Below are 7,357 nucleotides of genomic sequence, written 5' to 3'. Positions count from 1 at the left end.
AGATCAATGAATGGGGTTATTTGGAGTCAAAGATAATCTTAGGTTGCTCCACCGAACAACAAGGAATAATAAAAAAATGACTACTTCAACTACTTGAAAAGGATCATGGTTTGCTCCATTCTCACCTGTAGCAATAAGTAATAGAATCTGTCAGAAGTTTGTTGCAGAGATTATTCCATGGCCAGAAAGGCTGCTATCCTACTAGCACAGATTTAGAAACAGTTAGCCTTTCTTTTGGGTCCTTAATAGGACCATTAGTTAATAATGCAATAGCTGATATAGATTTACGTCCTGGAATGGAATAACTCAACACACTGTTGGGTTTCTGGAGTAAAGCACTGCTGCAACCTACTGTCCTGTATCTTTCAAGAGGAAAGTAATAGCCTCTCACTGGGCTCTGATAAGGTGTGATAGACTGACTATGTCATTGTAGAGACTTAGAATCAGAGCTGGAAACAGCCAACCACCTATTGCATCTAATGCCCTTTCAAGTGCATATCATCTATGCCTATGTCTTCTGCACTACAACCGGAGTTGAGTATAGTGGCTGAGGTCATAGGGATCACATAGTCTAAAATATTTACTCTCTTGCTCATCATACAAAATGGTTGCTAACTCCTTGTCTGAATGATGCAAGGCCCTCATCACAGGTTCTGAGAAGGATCCATGGAGACTCTATTTTGGCTATCAGAAATGCCACCAAAATGAGAAGATGTAGAAGAGATAGAGTATGGGCATCGGTCAGGCACCATGGGAAGTCTTGAAGGAAGTCATTCTTTCACCATTTGTGCAGTATGCCCCAGTTTTAAATTCTTGTTTTGAATGTCCTATACTACTTGTTTTTGTTTCTGTTTTTGATAGAATAATGATCTTTCTGTAGCCAATGTTCTCTACTTATCAAAATATTTATATTAATTAAGATGTGTAAACATTTGTGTAATGGGATTATTGCATATTTATATTGTAAAATCAATTCATAACACATATTGGCTAAGTCCAATTATCAAAGAATACTACATAATTAAATGAAACTGTAGTTTTAAGAACTATAGAAGCTTTCTAAAAATTGAATAATGAGGGGAACTAAAATTAAGAGCCTAGGAAATGTTGAGTTCTTGGTGGAAAAAGTAAGTTAACACTCTGATATATTTAATTACCAAGTATTTCAAGCATTAATAAAAAGAGAAGAGCCAAGCAGTGTTCATATACACTTGTACATCATGTCCTAAGGTTAATTTTTTAATTTTTTTAAAAATTGTTTTAAAAGATTTTATTTATCTGAGAGAGAGAGTGAGAGTACAAGAAGGGGCAGGCAAAGGGAGAGAGTGGAGAGGGACAAGCAGACTCCCCGCTGAGCAGGGAGCCTGATGAGGGGCTCAATCACAGGACATGGGGATCATGACCTGAGCCAAGGGCAGCCTCTTAACCAAATGAGAAACCCAGGTGCCCCAAGGTCTATTTATTTTTAATAAAATATTCCAGTTTAAGATGAATTCCCATGCATGATTTTATACTTTTATAATAAATGAACATATTCATTAATTATATATAGTATCATTTTCAAGTTTTAAATTTATGTAAATCGTATCTTGTTTTATGTATCTTTCTTTAAAAATGTTTTAAATGTGATTTTTTGAAATACATTCACATTGATAAATATTGTTCAAGTTGATTCATTTTATCTGTTGTATGATCTATTGTCATATGACTGATATTAATATTAGCTCATAATTATTATAAGCTCACTATGTATCTGATTATATCTGAATTCTATTTATATAAATAATTTATTTTTATACACAAAAAACATGAAGCTGACACAATTTTTACCTCCGTTTTACAAATGAAGAAACTGAAGCATAGAGCTACATTTGCCCAGAGTTGAGAGAGCTGGATTTCACACACTGGCAGAGTAACTCCAAAAAGTCATTGTAGATCACTATGCCAAAACTGCCTGCTGGCTTAAGCACAATTTAAATATTTGTTCTGCTGTTAGTGGAAATTTAGGTTGATTATGATATTTGTTATTACAGACAGTGTTATAACAGACATTCTGGGGCAGTTCTTATGTTACAGTGAAAATTTCTCTATGTATATTGTTGTGAAATTGCTGAGCTTTAAGATATATGCATCTTCAATTTCATTAGATATCAACAAATGTGCTCTCCAAAGTAGTTGTGTGCATTTAAAATCTCACCAATATATAAGCAAATATATTTGATATCTGTAGATATAAATATTTTCTTACCAAATCTGAAGAATTGAAAGTGACTTCTGGCTTTAAAAATAGTTATTTCTTTAATTACTAGTGGATTTCAGCCATTCTTTTCATGTATTGATAATTCATATTTCAGCTTCTAAGAATTGTTTGGTCTCTTCATTTGCCTATGTTCCTCTTACTTTTTCTTAACCTTACTAAATTGTGGGGCCTTAAAAATACATTATAAACACTACTTTTTAATTTGGTAAGTTATAAATAGTTTCTCTAATTCTGTTATTTTCTTTTAGTTTTATTATGTGTTTAGTTCAACAGAAGTTTTCAATTTTAATATAGTCAAATTTGTCTGTTTCTTATGGCTATTTCTTTGTCTCTCATGTAAAACAATTAGTTCCTCCTTCATATCATAAAATATTCTTTTGCATTTTTTCCAAAATTTTAAAGTATTATTTTTCATATTTAGATTTTCATCTTCCTGTATTTGATTTTTTTTTCAATTTTAATCAGAAATAACTGACATGCATCACTATACAACTTTAAGGCACATTTTACTATTGTGAAATGATTACAATAGGTTCAGCTAACATCCATCTTCTCATCTAGTTACAATAAAGAAGAAATGAAAAAGGAAAAAAATATCCTTGCTACCTTAGGATTTACTCTGTTACAGCTTCCCTATGTATCATACAGCAGCATTAGCAATAGTCATCATGGTGTACGTTCATTCCTAGACTTATTTGTTGCATAACTGGAAGTTTGTACTTTTGGACCACCTTCCTCCCATTCCCCCTCCCACCACCCCCTTGTCATCTGCTAACTTTGGGCTCAGTTTGTTCTTTTTCTATTTCCTTAAGACATGAAATTAAGTTGTATTTGGGATCTTTCTTGCTTCTTAATGTAGGTGTTTATTGCTATGGATTTCTCTCTTAAAACTGCTTTTGCTGTATCCCGTAAGTTCTGGTATGTTGTTTTTCCATTTTTGTTTGTCTCAAAAAAATTTTTTTTTACTTGCCCTGTAATTTCTACTTTGATCCATTAGTTGTTCATGGGAGGGGTGTTTAATTTCCGTGTGTTCATGACTTTTTGAGTTTTCCTCTTTTATTGATTTCTAGATTTGTACCATTGTTGTCAGAGATGATACTTGGAACAATTTCAATTTTGAATTTGCTAAGACATGTTTTATGGCCTACCATGATCTAGCCTAGAAAATGTTCCAGGGGCACCCAATAAGAATGTGTGTTTTGCTGTTGCTGGTTAGAATGCTCTGTATATGCTTGTTATGTCCCTTTGATCTATATAGTGTTGTTCAAATCCACAATTTCCTTATTTTTTCACTGACTGGGTGGTCTATCCATTGTTATGAGTGGCGGGTACTAAAATTCCCAACTATAATTGTATTTTTGTTTATTTCTTCTTTTAGCTCTGTTAATTTTGCTTTGTGTATTTAGGTGTTCTAATATTGACACAAAAATATTTAAAATTGTTATAACTTCTTGATGTATTGACACCTCTATCATTATATTTTGGATTTCTTTGTCTCTCTTTCCCATTTTTAAAGTCTATCTGATATAAATATAACCTCTGCTTGGGCCCCACAGATTCCCCTATACTCCCTGTGGTGAAAGATCAGAGTAGCGACCCCACAAAGAGACCCCCAGCCTGGGGGAGGCTGGTTGTTCCCCCTGGGTTGCCATTTCCCGCTGGAAGACCTAAAGGCTCAGGGGGGTTCTCTCTGCATGGTCTGAATTGCCTGGGGGAAGGACAATGTGGTTAAAGTGTAGCCTCTTCTTGTACCCCTCTAATGCAATCTGTCTTGGTCTCTGAGATGTAGGGGTGCATCAGCCTCTCCTCTGTGTTCTAAGATTCTTTCAGTGGCATCTTGTTTGTCAGTAGATGTTAACTGCTCTTGTGAGAGAGATCAAAGTCAGGAATAGCCAAGATGTGTTCATCTTGGTGATGTCACTTGTATTTGATTTTTAAGTATGGCATGAATTATGGCTCCATTTCTTTTCTAAAACTATATGTAATGAAATCACTGATCCTGTAACTCTAAATGATGAATATTTCCACTTCATTGTTTATTAAGATATGATAGATTGATAGGTTTATTTTTAAGTTTTTAATTCATTCTATTTCCCTCTTTTTTTTATATTAATGTTTTATTGAAAAGGGTACATGAAAACCACCTATGTACACATAACAAGCAAACCTCCTCACACCTTTTGTCTTATAAAAGTTTGACTTCTTTGGAGTAACTAACTTCTTGCACATTCCAGCAACAGTGTCCCAGTTAACTTGGTTCCCTTTTCTCCAGGTTCAAAGTAAAATCAAATTCCTCTAGGGTCAGGGGCTAAATTGAGAGTCTCTGGCAAGTGAAGAGAGCCATATATATATTTCTTTAATGTTTCAGGTTTTATTTAAATTAAAGTTGTTAACATAGTGTAATATTAGTTTCAGGAATAGAATTTAGTGATTCATCATTCATTAGTTTACATACAACACCCAGTGTTCATCACAAGTACCCTCCTTAATCACCCATTTAGACCATCCTGCCCCCTTCTCTCCAGCAACTCTCAGTTTGTTCTCTATAGTTAAGAGTCTCTTTTATGGTCTTCCTCTCTAAGAGAGCCATATATTTAAGGGCTGGTGATGGGTTTTGAGCTCAGCCAGGGTAATGAAATGCTTCATCATTGGAACGAACTGCACATCCACCATGGGCCATTTAGGGTTGTCTTCTTTGCTGGATGGGTCATAATGGGGATTGTTTTTCTCAAACTTAGTGTGGTCTGGGTAAGCCTCCTTCACAAGCTTCATGAGTTCTGTGAAGCCTGGCTCTGTGCAGTTGCCATGGTAGAAGAAAGCTTCTTCCTCCAGCTTCATGGTTGGAAGGGAATTCTGGGTCTGTCCTGGGAGTTTCAAATACCATCCCATCATGCTGTCTACTTGGGCTGTGCTTTAATATCCTCAGCACTGAACTTCACATCTACACCTTTCTCTAGTCTGCTTATTGTCTCTAACTTTCATCAGCCAGTAACTGTTTAGATTCTTCCCACATTTTTTAGAGGCTGGTCCTCTTAGGGCTGGAGTTATCCACTTAAGCTGATGTCCCTGCTGGGTTCTTAGTGTTGATACAGTTTCCTGCTGTCCCTTTATTGTTGGCCCAGCAGGCTCAGCAGCCCCAACCAGCCTCTTCTGGGGCTTCAGCATGGTCTCCCTGCAGGGGTGTTCTCTAGCAGCCCTGACCCTACCACCTGGCAGATCTATTACTTTCCTTATCTTTTTTATTATAGCTTTATAATTAGACTTGATATTTGGTAGGACAAATCTCCTTTCTCATGAATGTCTTGGATATTTTAAGATCTAATATTTCATAAATAATTTTAAAAATCTTTTTAAGTTATCAACTGGAATCTCATTGAATTCATAAAGTAATTATTATTTTTGTAGAGTAATTACTTATATGGATTATTGTTATCCAAAATTATTACATACTACTAAATTTAGTTATTCTACTATGATTTACATAGTTTTACTCTTTTTTTTCTTAAGTTCTTGCAGGACTTTGTTGTTATTACATTAATACCTAGCAACATATAAGGTTTGTTGTTATTGTAAATGGTATTTAAAAAAATCTGGTATTTACTAATGTGGAGGCAATAAATGTGTATCACTCAGATACACCTTCAAGAATGAACCTGTTGCATAGAATTCAGTCAGATAACAGCCTTGAGTTGCCGTACCGCTGGGATCCATTACAGTATTTGAATCAAATACACACTCTCCCTAGGCGGTTCCCAGCCAATGACTGAGCATGATAGGCATATTCAGGCCTCCTGCTGATTGCTCCATACAATACTCTTCTATAGGCAATTTTTGCCCTACAGCTCTCTGCTGGGCTGCCTACGGCTTTTTTAGAGCTGCATTGCTCTTTTGCAGTTCTTCCTATTTCTTTAAATTTTTGAAGAAGGAACATATTTCATAAAGATAGGGCTTAATTTAAAATATTAACATACAGTTATAATCTGAAAAGCTCTCATTTATAATCTGAAATTTACATTTATAATCTGAAAAGCTCTCCGCTTTGTTGTCATCATTCTATCAACAGAATTCATAATATGATGTGACTTTCCATGTCACAGGATTCAATTTATCAGGCTGAGGGAATGAAGTTTTCATGAACCATTGTCAAAAAAGTGTCTGACTACATCTCTGTCCCAAGCCCAACTTGCCTTTCCCAACCCAGAACACATTTTTATTTTCAACTGGAAAAAATGTGATCTGCCAAAGAATTTGAGTTCACATTGTTACTGAAATATAGGAAACATAGAAAATACATGAGAGATCATTAAAATTCACTCATAAATTTTCATATTGTCAAATATAGAGGAAAATGGTACAGGTTAATTAAGCCAAGGGGTACAAATGCTACACCAAAAATTCAGTTTACACCCAGGTTATTGGTTACATTTGTTACCACATATGGCTTTAAATATTTCAAGACATTGGGTTTGGTCTTTACACCCCACAATGTGTGAATCTTCCATATGGTGATTTTCTATTACACATAGTATTTGAGTTATATGGTTGAGTGATAGAAGTTTTTATTTCATATGTTAATGGATGTATTCATGTACAAACACACACACACACACGTGCACACAAACTTATACAAGCATTAAAGCTTAGCATGAGCTTTTGAGACCAAGTAAACAGCCCTGGCTATAACCCTAAATTTTAGATACTGGAGAGATGTTTTAGAAAAATACAGGATTATTTTTCCTAGGCTATTTTATCTAAAGGGTACAATTTCAACTCAATTTCCCATATTTGTCTTCAATGTTAATGGCAATAAGAAATTTAATTTTGCCTTGTTTAAAAAACATCTCCAAATACCTGACTTCATCATCCTCTTCTTGCTTTCTATATATTGAAGAAGCAAATATGATTAATAACTCTTTAGATTATTCAATGAGTAAGAAGCTCTAGTTTGAGCAGTAAGTCTACAAAAAAAAAAAAAATGGTAAAACAAAGAAGAGAGTTGGGATTGCTTGGTCAGGGCCAAAGAACAGCATTTTCTGTATTTCTTTTCTTGATTACATGCCCTGAGACCAGAGGCCTGACAGTGCTTGACCATGCAAC

General features: G+C 34.9%; 1 pseudogene; it reads right to left on the bottom strand.

Annotated features, from left to right (window-relative positions):
• Positions 1-4,508: 4,508 nt before the first annotated feature.
• Positions 4,509-5,435, bottom strand: LOC118011836 (annotated as a pseudogene).
• Between the last annotated feature and the right edge of the window lie 1,922 nt (positions 5,436-7,357).

The sequence above is a fragment of the Mirounga leonina genome, unplaced genomic scaffold, assembly GCF_011800145.1.
Source record: "Mirounga leonina isolate KUSES-001 unplaced genomic scaffold, KU_Mleo_1.0 Mir_151, whole genome shotgun sequence".
NCBI classification, from domain to species: domain Eukaryota; kingdom Metazoa; phylum Chordata; class Mammalia; order Carnivora; family Phocidae; genus Mirounga; species Mirounga leonina.
The sequence above is the reverse complement of the archived record's forward strand: the minus strand, read 5'-3'. Positions and strand labels throughout refer to the sequence as shown.